General features: G+C 38.1%; 1 protein-coding gene and 1 pseudogene across 4 annotated transcripts in view; one reads left to right on the top strand and one right to left on the bottom strand.

Moving 5' to 3' along the window:
• Ptpra (protein tyrosine phosphatase receptor type A) overlaps window positions 1–12,579 on the top strand; it is a 142,809-nt gene that overhangs the window by 27,367 nt on the left and 102,863 nt on the right. The window lies entirely within an intron of this gene.
• LOC109692895 (small ribosomal subunit protein uS5 pseudogene) lies at window positions 11,222–12,030 on the bottom strand (annotated as a pseudogene).

The following is a 12,579-nucleotide window of genomic DNA, read 5'->3' as shown; positions in this document are numbered from 1 at the left end:
CTTTTCCAGTACCATGAACTTTTTTGGCTTTGTTTTTCATAATACTGGGGTTTGAACTCAGGGCTTCGAGCTTTCAAGGGAGTTGCTCTACTGCTTGAGCCAAACCTCCAGCCCTTTTTGTTCTGGTTATTTTAGAGATAGGGTCTTGCTTTTTGCCCAGGATGGCCTGGTCCATGATCCTCCTTTTCTATACTTCCCGCCACAGCTGGGATGACAGATACACACCACCATGCCCACCTTTTTTCCATTAAGGTGGTGTCTCATAAACTATTTTTGCCTGGGCTGGCCCCCACCCTCCTGATTTCAGCTTCCAAAGTAGTTAGGATTACAGGCATGAGCCACCAGCCCCAGGCTCCTCTTTTGTTTTTTTGTACATTCTTTCTCTGACATTGACAAATCTGGCTCTCATTATCATTTTTACTCAGTCCTCTGTAGGTAATAGTCTCCTAACCATGGGAGCCATTTTCGTGTCTCCAACTCCACCAGTTGTATTGGCCTAACTCTACTTTAAGTTCCATGAACCACTTTTACATACAGGCTTTACCTAGTTCCAAAATGCAAACATTTCCATTGCCGTTTTTTAATTAAATAGAACTGGTTTCCAAACAGTGTTAATGAAATGCAAAATACGACTTGTGACCAGGAACAGCTTCTCCAAAAAATTCTGTATTTACTGTGACCCTATAATAGCTAATTAATAACTCTGTAAACATCAGTCAAATGGAGCTAGTCTAACTTTTAAAAATTAGGAAAATTACAGTCTGCACTGCTCTCAGCTAAACTTTACACAGCTCTGCATTTCCTTCTTGTCAGTTCCTTTTGGAATGGTGGGTGAGTAGCTGGAGGGAGGATATGTACAATAGTGTATTTTTAGTTCTTTTGAACAGAGGGGTTGCTCCAGCCATTGCTATTGATGGCAGGAAATATATTTATAGCTCCAGGGAAGGAGGGGTGGCATGAATCCTGGCTTAAGAAAACCTAGGAAGCTGTACTTTATTTCATTAAGACTCATTTATACTTCACTATAAGTTCTTTTCTTAGAAATGTGGGTAAGAGGAATGGACCTGTTAGCTTATGTTAGAATTACAGATTTTTTTGGCGAGTATATTGAATCTGCTTCCTAATTTGAAAAAATCTCCCATTTTGAAACTTCATGATATATAACACTTGAAACATAGAGTCCTTCTAGAATATAAAGGGTATGTGGAGAATTTAGGTGTTAGCTACCATATTCATATGTTGTTCATATGATTGAACAACAGAGGTTGCTAAGTATTGTTCTCAATTAGACATTGTTCCTCAAATTCTGTTTCTTCTTCCTTTTTTTTTTTTTTTTTTGTGGCACTACGGTTTTGAACTCAGGGAGGGCTTCATGCTTGCTAGGCAGGCTCTACTGCTTGGGCCACTCCACGAGCCTCCTCCCCCCACCCCTTTCTCCTCCCCTTTTCCCTTCTTTTTGTTTTGGCAGTACTGGAGTTTGAACTCTGGGCCTAGGACTTACATTCTACCACATGAACCAGGTCTCCAGCCCTTTTTACTTTAAGGTTATTTTTCAGGTAGGGTCTTGCTTTTTGCCCCATTCTGGCCTTCACCATGATCCTTCTAACTAGAGCATCCTGACGTTCTGGCATAGATGAGAGGACAGGTGTATACCACCATGCCTGGCTTGTTTTGTTGAGATGAGATCTTGCTAACATTTTGCCACTGCTGGCCTTGAATCACCATTCTCCTGATCTCTACCTCCTGAGTAACTGGGATTTCAGATGAGCCACCACCCCTGACAAAGTGGTTAATAAAGCTTCGATTATGATTATTTTAAAGAGTGAAGCCAAAATCATAAGATATTCCTTAAAAAACTAATTTGAAGATTTCCACTAAGCACCACATAATTTTCTCACTTTGATCAGAACAGGACTTTTTCCATGATCGTCATGTGCAATGGGCAGATTGGACACAAGTTAAAAAAAAATTCTGAAGCTTTCTGTGTTTTTTACTCCCTTTCTTAATTGAGGGAAGCAAAGAATTGGTTTCCAAGGATACACCTTCTCTCTTATGCTGGTCTCAGATTGATGCAGTCATGGAAACCAGGCAGTAAACTCATTCTTGGCAGCTGCCAGCCCTGGTCTGATCCTTTCTTTAAAAAGCATGAGATTCTTTAATAATACGTTTTGGGAAGGTTGGTGTCAAATGGTTCCAAGTCATCTTAGTAGGGGGTTAGGACTGTTGTTGAACTCATATTTTAAATGAGTCAGTTAAGTTTTAACAGTTTGCTAACCAAAACTCAGTGGTTTTAACTAAAGGTGTTTGTATCTAATTTAAACGGGAATCTACATAGAACAACTAGTGTTTAGCCCTTTACTAATATTTAAAAACATTTCTAATTACAATTTGAAATTGTTATTTTTCTTTCTAACTTTAAGAATGAGAAGTGTTGAATTATAGATTTGCTGAGGTTTTTGTTTTTGTTTTTATTTCCCATAGTGAAGGTTTTTAAGTGGCTTGTTAAAGCCAACTCACTAATGAAATGAAAGTATGAAATTATGTGCTCTTTAAAAAAATTTGTGGATTCTGAAGGTGGATTGCCTGGATTCAGATCTCATCTCTGTTACTTGTTAGGTATGTAAGCTTGGGCAAGTTACTTAACTTCTGTCTGCCTCAGTTTCCTCGTTTGCAAAATGGAAAATATTAATAGGATCCACTGCTTGGAGTTGGGATATGAAGTAAATAAACTAAGTTATACAGAGTGTCTAACTTATAGGAAGCACTCAGACAGTAGTGGCTATTCCATTTATGCATAAGAAATAGAATGACTTATGAGGTTTTAAAGACAAAAATAAAATATTGGTACTGAATTCATTTGTGAAAGACCTTCAAAGGAAGGAAGTATGTTTGACATTGGTGATTTTTTTTTTAGGTTAATAAGGATGGTAGATTTAGGAAGCTCTTTCCTACTCTAAATGAATAAGCCATTTTTTTCCCAGCTTTTTAAAGATAGAGAATTTGGTTTCCATAACTTAGCAAGGTATTGTCAGTTTGGTAAGCATTGACTAATTACTACATGCTAGGTGTTCAGAACACAAAGATGAATAAAACAAATCTGGCCAGGGATGGTAGTAAACACCTGTAATTGCAGCACTTAGGGAGACAGAGGCCAGAGTTTGAGGCCAGTTTGGGCTACATAGTGAACCTGTCTCAAAAACAGAAGCAAGCCTGCAAGAGGCCCTGGGTTCAATCCCCAGTATTGAAATTTAAACAAAACAAAACAAAACAAAAAACACATCTTCAACAACTTTCTGTTTTGGAGGGGGAGTGTGGGGGAGAGTGAAAAGGTGAAGATGTCCTCTTCTTATAAAACATTCTTTTTTTCGTGGTGGAATTGGGGTTTGAACTCTGGGCTGCTTTGGTTATTTTGGAAACTCGAGTCTCATGAAGTATTGCCAGGGCTGGCTTTCATCCTCAGTCCTCCTGATCTCAGCCTTCCAAGTAGCTAGGATTATAGGCATGAGCCACTGGCACCTGGCTACAAAACTTAATTCTTTGTGTTAAGCGCTATATTAGCAGAAACAAAAAATTTAAAAAATTAAATATAGATAGAGAGGAGAGAGCACAAATTACATAATAAAAATATATAAGACTAAGTTGGAGACTGAGGATGTAGCTCAGTGCTAGGGTGCTTGCAAAAACAAAACAGTAAACAAAAACAACAAAAAAGACTGAGCCAGGTGCAATGGTATGCACCTGTAGTCCCAGCTACTCAGGAGGCTAAAGTCAGAGGATTGCTTAAACCCAGAAGTTGAGGCCAACATTGGTAACAGTAGTACCCCATTTCTAAGAAAAAATTAATTGAGCTGGGTATGTAGCTCAGTGGTAGAGCACTTTTTAGCATGCTTGAGGCCCTGGGTTTGATCCCCAGCACCACACACACTCAAAAAGATTAATATGAAAAAGTCATAAAGCTTTACCAAATGATATTGAGGGACAATACTGGGATTTGATCTCAGGGCCTGGAATTTGCTAGTCATGCTCTACCACTTGAGCCATGCCTCCAGCTCTTTTTCATTTTAGTTTTTCTTTGGATAGAGTCTTCCATTTTTTTCCCAGAGCCTGTCTCAGACTGTGATCCACTACTTATGCTTTCTCAGTAGTTGGGGTTATAGGGGTTGTTGGTTGAGATGGGGAATTAATAATTTTTTGCCAGGCCAGGGCTAGCCTCAAACCATTGTCTTCCCCATTTCTACCTCCCAAATAGCAGGTATTAGAAGTGTGAGCCACAGAACCCAGTGACCACCAAAGTATCTTTGTTTCTTTTTCTTTTTCTTTTTAGTGAAAGTGATAGTAAAGTTTATTAGGAAAAGAATACACTTTCAATAGACTGAAAGCAGGTCATCTCTAGGGAGAGAATGAGACGACCTACTACAATATCTTTTAAAAGATATTATAAAGACATGTTGTACAGATGTTAATTCTCCCCAAAATTATTCTATAGATGTAACGCAAAGTAATTTGCAAGTCCAGTGTGTTGAACTTTTCTGAGAAGTTGACAAATTTCACGTACAGTTCATTTAGAAGAATACATTATATGTAACACTTGATCTTCAAGATAGTAAAATGTATCAGAAAATTAGATATTTTTAAGACAGTTTGTATTTGTATTAAAATAGATAAGTAATTAGCGAGGAATAGAGAGACTAGAAACAGACATGTGTATATAGGGGAATTTAGAATATGATAAAAATAGCATTTAAAAATCAGGGAGAAGGCAGAGACAGTGGCTCATTCCTGTAATCCAAGCTACTTGGGAGACAGAAATAGGAAGGATTTCAATTCAAGGCCAGGCAAAGAGTTAGGAAGACCCCCATCTCAGTCAGTAGCTGGGCATGATGGCATGTCCCAGTCATCCCAGCTATGATAGAAAATATAAATAAGATTGCAGTTCTGGCTCGAAGGGTAGAGCACTTGCCTAGCAATCATGAAGCCCTGAATTCAAACCCCAGTGTTGCACAAATAAGTAAACAAACAAATGAGTTACAGTGGTTCACACCTGTAATCCCTTTTACTTGGTTGGTAGAGACCAAGAGGATTGTGGTTTGAGGCTAGGCTGTGCAAAAAATTACCCAGACCCATTTCAACAAAAATATGTTAGGCCTGTTTGTGCATACCTGTTATCCTAGGTAACCTTAAGTAGGAGGATCATGATCCAGTCTGGCTGAGGCAAAAATGAGAGACCCTATCTCAAAAATGACTAAAGCAAAAAGGGCTAGGAGCCATCTCTAGTAGTAGAGCACTTGCCTAGCAGGCATGAAGCCCTTACTTCAAACCCCAGTATAGCCAAAAACAAGACAAACAACCCAAAGGGAAAAATAAGGAGAAAAGGATTGGCTATTCAGTAAATGATTCAGTAACAGTGGGCTGTTTGGAAAAATATATATATAAAAACTCCTAATTTGGATTATACTCAAATAATCATCAGATTATAGAGAATACCTACTAAATTACCCAAATAACCACACTCTTCATTTTTTTCTCTAGAATATATTGAATGATTTTTATGAAGAGCTGAACATTCATTGTATTGATTCTCTAGTGTACCTCACTTTCTGCTCTCACACTTCCAGAGCAGCTATGTTTATTTCAACCCTGCTTATGCTAGTTATACCTAATTGTAATTTTATGGTTTAAATACTATATACATTAATGAACCATGAGTGCAAAAATGTTGTTTAAAAAAAATTAAATTGAAGATCTTGCACAGATTGGATAAGTACAAATCCCCACTTTCTCCAAATTCATGCCTTATTAGTTGTAGACATAAGCATCTGAAAAGGTAAAGGGAAAGAATTATAAAATTTGTACTAACCATTCTACACTTGGGGCTAACTCAGTGGAATAGTACATGCTTAGCATTCGTTGGCCCTGGGTTCAATCCCCAGCACCACAAAAACAAAACAAAAGATTCTGTGCTCAGTTGTCTTAAGTTATCTAGGTTCTGGTTTCACTTTTAAAAAATTGAAAATTTTTCTTTTTTGATGGGAGTGAGATTCGAACTCAGGGCTTTGTGTTTGCAAAGCAGGTGCTCTACAGCTTGAGTTATACCTCTAGTCCCTTTTGCTCTGGTTATTTTGGAGATAGGGTCTCAGAACTGCTTGCTCATGTTGGTCTTAAACCATTATCCTCCCAATCTGACCCTCCCCAGGTAACTAATACTACAAGTATGAGTCACCAGCACCTGGCTAGAAATCTGAAATCACAAATCCGTGTAATATGGTATATGCTAGAAGGAACATGTGAAACTTCAGCAGATGATCTGTACTCAGAGAAGAGGACTTGGTTTTTGTTTTGTTTTGTTTAACCAAAATACTGGGAGATTAAGGATATATGTATTTGTTTCAAGTAAAAATCAAATATTTGGAGCCAGGCATGGTGGTGCACACTTCTAATTCCAGCACTAAGAAAACTGAAGAAGCAGAATTGTGAGGTCAAGGCCAGCCTCTGCTACAGAGCAAGCTTAAGGCCAGCTTGGGCTATATAGTAAGACCTTGGCTCAGAAAAACAAAAATTGTTTTTTAAAAATTAAAAATCAAATATTTGTATTACATATGTATTGCTTATGATTAAAAAGTTTTTTGATGAAATGACTTAATCACAGTTTAAGTTTCACATATAAATGTTTTGCCTTGTTATTTTAGGTTGAATTTATTAAATACTATTAATTGTGCAGCAAAAGCCAATTAATTAATTTTAATTAAATTAATTTTTAAAGCCAGTTGATAATAGTGGCTAAAAGCACTCTGTGGTTCTGAAAAACTTTAATTTCAGCTCTAAGCTGAAAAGGGGGGAAAAAATCACAATAAAACTTTACTACTTAAAGCAACTGAGGCCAATAGGAAAAGGGGAACAGGTACTTAGAGAAAAGGTTAGATCAAAAAGAATTAACCTAGAAGGTAACACCCACGCACAGGAAATCAATGTGAGTCAATGCCCTGTATAGCTATCCTTATCTCAACCAGCAAAAACCCTTGTTCCTTCCTATTATTGCTTATACTCTCTCTACAACAAAATTAGAAATAAGGGCAAAATAGTTTCTGCTGGGTATTGGCGGGGGGGGGGGGGGAGAAGAAGGGGGTGGGGGCAGGGGGGAGAAATGAACCAAGCCTTGTATGCACATATGAATAATAAAAGAAAAATGAAAAAAAAAAAACTTTACTACTACTAAACCATTGGACTGTTGTGTGATCCGGCAGGTTAGCTTATTCAACCTCTGTTTTTAACAATGGTTAAATCCATGACAGTGAATGAAGTTCACTGTTGACACTCTTGGGTCTGTAACACATGATAAATTCAAGTATTTTCCACAGAGTACTGATGAAAAGCATGATGAAAAATCACCTTACATCTTCCCAAGCTTTGTGATTTACTCAACTGAAGCTTTTTTCTGTGCCACATATGTTTTTACCCTCTGTTACAAATTTTTGCAAATTCCATTTCAGGTTGTATCAAATTAGTACTTTCTTAACTTTTCATGTTGTAGTTATTAAGAAAGCATAGACTACTTGTAGATGCTAATTCTTTCAGTCATTCTAAAGTTGGCATTGACTCCTTGAATAAATTAACTACTGATCCATATTAGTAGCATCTCTCCACTTATCAAAAGAAATGGAAATCTACTTGAAATCATTTGCCTTGTTTTTTAAATAGATTATTGATATTATTCCTCTCATTTTCAACATTGGGAGCAACCAGTCTTCCTGAGACACTTACAGTCTTATTTTCTCTGGATACATTTCTTTAAATGCTGTAAACATGATTTAATTAGCTCACCACTGGGAGATCACTTTCCTTGCTTTGCTAACAAATAAGTCACTTAGAAATGTTCCTTCTTTCCCAAACCTTGCCTTTCTTATGTAATGAGATGTTGTCCTGTTGTTTGGAAATAATAATAGCTCCTTGTGGTTTTTATTTGCATTTCCATGATGACTAATAATGTTGAACATCCTTTCATGCGCTTGGTGGCCATTTGTGTATCTCTGGAGAAATGACTGTTCAAGTTCCTTACCATTTTTTTAGTTGAGGTAGAAGAAGGTAGCTTTTGTTGCTGGGTTGTAAAAATTCTTGGAACTAGGGGTGTGACTGTAGTGGTAAAGTGCCTGCCTAGCAAGGACAAGGCCCTGAGTTCAAAACCCAGTATCACCGAAAACAAAGGATTCTTTGTATTTTCTGATCTCTAGATCTTTATCAGGCATATGATTTGCAAATACTTTGCCCCAGTTTCATAGGTTGTCTTTTGACTTTCTCTGTCTCTCTCTTTTTTTTTTTTTTTTTTTTGCATTACAGGGGTTTGAACTCAGGGCCTACATCTTGAGCCGCTCCACCAGCCCCTTTTTTGTGTGTGTGAAGGGTTTTTCAAGATCAGGTCTCACGAACTATTTGCCAGGAATGGCTTTAAACTACGATCCTCCCGATCTCTGCCCCCTGAATAGCTAAAATTACAGGCATGAGCCACCAGTGCCCTGCTCAGTGCAACATTTTTAACATTCATCCATGTTAGGTGCATTAATAGTTAATTACAAATTTTCTGAATAATATTGTATGGATATCCTATAGTTTATCTTTTGAATGTTGTTTCTAGTTTGGTTCTCTTTTAAGAATAAAGCTGCTAGGAATATATGTGTATCAGTCTTTGTATGGATGTTTAGATAAATCCTAGGAGTAAAATTTCAGAGTTTTACTTTGTAAGAGCCTGCTAAACTGTTTTCCAGTTTTTATTCTCACCAGAAACATGAACAAGACCCACTTTCTCCATATTTTCACCAATACTTTAATTTTTAGCCATTGTGAAGAATGTCTAGTAGTATCTCATTGTGGTTTTAATTTGCATTTTTCCTAGTAATAATGGTGTTGATGAGCTTATTGGCTATTTGTATAATTGTTTTTGTAAAGTTTCTCCAAAATCTTTTGTCTACTTTTGTTGGATTATTTTTATTTGCCAATACTGTCTCTTGCTTGAATTATGAGAGTTCTTTATATATTCAGAATATAATTCACTAATTATGTATATTTATACACCAATATTCTCCCCCAGCCTGTGGATTGCCTTTTATTTTAGAGCCTTGCTTTGTAGCTCAAGATAGCCTCTAACTCAAGATACTCCTTCCTCAGCCTCTGAGTGCTCATATTATAGGCATGTACCACCATGACTGGCTCCTTCCTAATTTTTAACTTAATTAAGTTAATTAATTAATTTGTGGCACAGGAGTTTGAACTCAGGGCCTCACATGCTTGCTATGCAATCGCTCTTACCACTCGAGCCTCTCCCTCAGCTCTCCTTCCTTCTTTTTAATGGTGTTTCTCAAACAGCAGAAAGTTGTAATTTTGATGAAGTCCACATTACTGCATTTCTTTTTTTTTTTGTGGTTGTGCTTTTTGTGTTTAACATAATAAGAAACATTGGTCTGTTCTTAGTAGGCAGAATTACTAAAATGACCCCAAATGACCCCCACCTCCTTGTATAATTTCCCTTACTTATGTGTAGTGGGACCTGTGAATATTACAGAATTTTAGTGCAGTGAGAGGAATGTTACAGATGTAATTAAGTTACTAATCAGTTGACTTGAGTTAATCAAAAAGGGAATTATGCGGATGGGTCCAGCTTAATCATATGAACTCTTTAAATAAATATGGGTCCAGAAGTCAGAATCAGGAGAAGTCAAATAATTTGAAACAAGTCAAATAATTTGAAACATAAGAAGGACTTGATAAAAGGGAGATTTTCCGTTGCTGGCTTTGATGATGGAGAAGGCTACATGTCAAGGATTGCACAGTCTCTAAGAGCTAAGAATGGCTCCTGACTGAGAAGTAGCAAGGAAATAGGGATCTTTCATCCTACAACTGCAAGGAACTGTGTTCTGCCATAACCATGTGAACTTGGAAGAATATCCCAGTATAGTGATGTGAACACAGTCTGGCAGGAACCCACCACCACCTTTTTGTTTTATGGTACTGGGGTTTAAATTTAGGGCTTTCTACTTATCAAGGCATTGAGTCATGCCTCCAGCCTGGCAGACACCTTGAGTTTATCCATCTAAGACCCTAGCAGAGAATCCAGCCATGCTGTGGCTAGACTTCTGACCCCTAATTTTGTGATACTTTGTTAAGTAATAATATAAAATTAATACATTATCTCAAGATTGTGAGGATTTTCTTTTAAACATTCTTATATTTTTAGCTTTTACATTAAGGTCTTACAAGTTAATGTTTCAAGTTAATGTTTTTGTATTGCATGAGGTTAAAGGTAAAAGTTTTAAATGGCACCTCCTCTTTAGAAAGTAGATCAAGAGCCTGATTTTCCTGTCTGTTTCCTGAGGAAACAAAAATGCAGAAAATTGTAAAATAGCAGGACCAGTGGTTGCTATAGTAAGCCTGGGACTTCCTCTCAATGGTTCTGTTAACAGTAGAAAATGGAGCCTTTCTGTTGCCTCTCTTATTTGCCACAAAGTTTTGTTTTCCATCTATAAAGAGCCTGGAAGCTCTGCCATGTCAACAAATTGGTTTTATCCATTTGTTTTATTATGATACATTTTAATCAGAGCTTTGAAACTTTCTATCGGGTGCTTGCTCTTGTTTTTCCTCACGTAGCTATTGATATGCATGGGTTTTAGTCTTCATTCAGCCAGTGAGTGAATGACAGCATAGATTTTGAAGTTGGTAACACTCTGGACTTGAGTCTCAGTCTTGCCATTTACCAGTTGTTTGTGGACAAGTTAATTACTTTGTGTTACAGTTTCTTCAAATGTAAGATTCGCAAAGTGGAGTATCTACTTCTACTTCCTATGGTTGTTTTGAAGATACACTAAAATAATGTGTTATATATAGTTTGACAGTGCCTGACACATAAGTACTTAATAAGTAGTAGTATTAGTTATTATGATAGTCTTTGTTGAGCTGCCTTTTCATGTGTTCTAGTTATCTCTGTTTGGTAATCAGCCACTATATTGGCATTGTCCAAGATTTGACCAAGACTCAGCAAGTAGAAGCACCCAGAAAACAGAAAATTAGCAGTTATTAAAGTTCCAAATAGTAATGATCATTATTTGTGCTTAATAAGGAATATGCTGCATGTCTGCCTTAGCCTTAGCCTTTATTTAATGCATTTTAAAACTGGCTGTTTCTCTTCCTTTAAATCTTTTTTTTTAAAACAGAGTTAATTCACTTTATTTTTATATTTTAAAAAATCCTATGTTGTAGCCACAGCTGGAGCCTGGGTCCTCTGCACAGAGACTCTGGTGTGGGTTTTCCCAATATGGTCAGTGAATTCCTGATAGGGAGACTTGGTAAACATGGTGTCTTTCCAGAGGTCAGGGGTCAAGTAGCTGTAGGTCTTGGAGATGGCATCAAAGGTAGCCTTAGCAAAGTTGCCCGGGGTGGCAGTGTAGCCCCTGGCTGAAGTGTAGCAGTCATCAATACCAGCCATCAGCAGCAGCTTCTTAGGCACAGGAGTTGACATGATGCCAGTGCCTCTGGGGGCAGGGATGAGATGCACCAGCACAGAACCACAACGGCCTGTCACCTTGCATGGGACAGTGTGGGGCTTGCCAATCTTGTTCCCCCAGTAGCCTCTCCACACAGGGATAATGGAGAGCTTGGCCATTTGGTAGCCCCTCAGATAGCGGTGGCTACCTCCTTGGAACACTTAACACCCAGCCCAACATGACCGTTGTAGTCCCCAATGGCTACACATGCCTTGAACCTGGTGCACTGGCCAGCCCAAGTCTGCTTCTGTACAGGCAAGATCTTCAAGACCTCATCCTTGATGACGCCCCCAGGAAAAAGTCAGTAATTTCAGATTCCTTGATGGGCAGGGAGAAAAGATAGATCTCCTCCAAAGACTTTCTTCATGTCCTTGACCAAGCAGCCCAGCTTGGTGACGGGAATCTACTCCTTGCCTTCAGCCTTGCCTCCACTAGCTGGGTGGCCCCGACCATGGCCCATGCTGGAGCCTCCGGGCCTTCCCGCTGCACTGGCCTCATCCGCCATTTGGTGTTTTCCTGGAGAAGAAGCTCTTCCTTTAAGTCTTACTGTCAAGTTCAAGAATAAGCTAAACTAAAAAGAAACCTATGCCTTAACATAAATAAGGATTCAAATAAGTAGAATATACAATTCCCTTTCATGGTGGTGGGATTCTTTGCATACTTTGAACTAGAAGAAAGGCTAAAGAAAGAGTCCTTTTATTGATTGTCTGCAGTATTCTAGACACTGCTGAGGTTCTAAGTGTATTAAGATGTAGAACTTTTCCTCAGGACTCTTAGTGATAGTTGGGGGATGCCATAAAACATTACTATAATCTGTGCCAAATATTTTGCTACAGGTAATGACTTAACTGGTGGCTAAGAGAATCAAAGAAATTGGGAATACTGGATTTCTGACTTGGGCAAGGGAGTAGACCACAGTTGGCAAACTATGACCTGCTACTAGTTTTTACACAGCCTACAAGCTAAGAATTTTTGTTTTTGTAGTACTAGGGTTTGAATTCAGGGCCTACACCTTGAGCCACTCCACCAGCCCTTTTTTGTGATATGGTTTTTT

The sequence above is a fragment of the Castor canadensis genome, chromosome 5, assembly GCF_047511655.1.
Source record: "Castor canadensis chromosome 5, mCasCan1.hap1v2, whole genome shotgun sequence".
Classification (NCBI taxonomy): domain Eukaryota; kingdom Metazoa; phylum Chordata; class Mammalia; order Rodentia; family Castoridae; genus Castor; species Castor canadensis.
The sequence above is the reverse complement of the archived record's forward strand: the minus strand, read 5'-3'. Positions and strand labels throughout refer to the sequence as shown.